Source organism: Myotis lucifugus, unplaced genomic scaffold, assembly GCF_000147115.1.
Source record: "Myotis lucifugus unplaced genomic scaffold, Myoluc2.0 scaffold_8, whole genome shotgun sequence".
Classification (NCBI taxonomy): Eukaryota; Metazoa; Chordata; class Mammalia; order Chiroptera; family Vespertilionidae; genus Myotis; species Myotis lucifugus.
The window spans coordinates 10,910,352-10,911,558 of NW_005871056.1; the positions used below are offsets into that span (position 1 = coordinate 10,910,352).

General features: G+C 66.9%; 1 protein-coding gene across 4 annotated transcripts in view; it reads left to right on the forward strand.

The window, feature by feature from the left end:
• Nucleotides 1-160: 160 nt before the first annotated feature.
• Nucleotides 161-1,207, forward strand: part of SPSB4 (splA/ryanodine receptor domain and SOCS box containing 4) — an 81,241-nt gene continuing 80,194 nt past the window's right edge. For all 4 annotated transcript variants that reach the window (XM_023749588.1, XM_006083764.3, XM_023749587.1 and 1 more), the window contains exon 1: nucleotides 161-542. The gene's annotated coding sequence lies outside the window, so the exon portion shown is untranslated. The remainder of the gene's footprint in view (nucleotides 543-1,207) is intronic.

The following is a 1,207-nucleotide window of genomic DNA, read 5'->3' on the forward strand; positions in this document are numbered from 1 at the left end:
CTGGCCGCGGCGGACTGGCCACGCCCCCGAGACAAAAGGGCGCCCAGCCCCTGGGGAGGGCGATGAGCGCACTGCAGTTCTGCGTTCCGGGGGCCCCAGCTCCCAGCCACCGCTGCTTCGCTCAGGGCGCAGGGGAAAGACGCAGGGGCGTTCCCAGGGGCTGGCGGCCGAGGCGCGGCCCGTGAGCCGTGAGCTCGGGACTCGCCGCCCTCCGGGTCGGGCGCAGAGCTTTGGAGCGGCTACTGCGAGGGCCTCGGCGCGCCCCCGGGATCTGCGCAGGAGGGCGCTTGCCCACTCCTACCCGACCTCTCGCACCTTCCCGTGGCGTCCGAGCGCCAACTTCCCCAAGAACGCTCCAACTCCAGGCCACCCTGCTGGGCAGAGGGGGCGCTGCTGCTGGGCACCAGCCGTGAGGACGCACCCCTGGCCCCAGGGAGCGAGCCGGCATCTTCAGGGGAGCTCGGGCGCCCCTGAGTGGGCGTCGGCGGCAGCCGCCTCCCCGGGGAGTCCAAGACCTGCAGGCGTTCGCCCTCTCTTTTATGGTGAGTATTCTCCAGCTTCTGGTGAGGGGCGCCCTGAGGCGCGCGGGAGCCGGAAGCCGGGAGCCGGGAGCCGGGAGCCGGGAGCCGGGAGCCGGGAGCCGGGAGCCGGGAGCCGGGAGCCGGGAGCCGGGATCTGGCCGCGCGACCGCGTGCGAGCCAGCACTCGCCACAGCCGGCGCTCCTGGCTTGAGTCCCGTCCGGGTCCCCGGGAATTCCTCTCTGCCGGCTGTAGTAGTCGGAGCTGGGTGGTTTGCGCGCAGCCTTGGGGCGTTTGGGGCCAGCCCCTGGAACTGCAGGTTCGAAGCCTGCTACTTCTCTGAGTAATGGAGACAGCAAAAAAAAAAAATTGCTCTCACCCTACCCCCCCCCCCCCCCCGCCCCAGTCACCCTGCCTGGGTTTGGTTCCATGATCTGTCATTCATTGGCTGGGTGACCTTGGGCAAGTCTCCAAACCTCGATTTTCTCCCCGTAGGATGGGGATGTACTGGTGGGATCTATGCGTGTAACGTATGCAGACCTGTGCCTGGCACTTAGGAAGCACTCAATCAAATGTTAACTGGAATTATTATCAGCGGTGTGAGCCCAAGCGTGCCACCCAACTTTTCGGAGCTGCAGCATCTCCCGCACGCAGTTGGCTCTGGTGAAGTGGTAGCTGTAGTATTTAT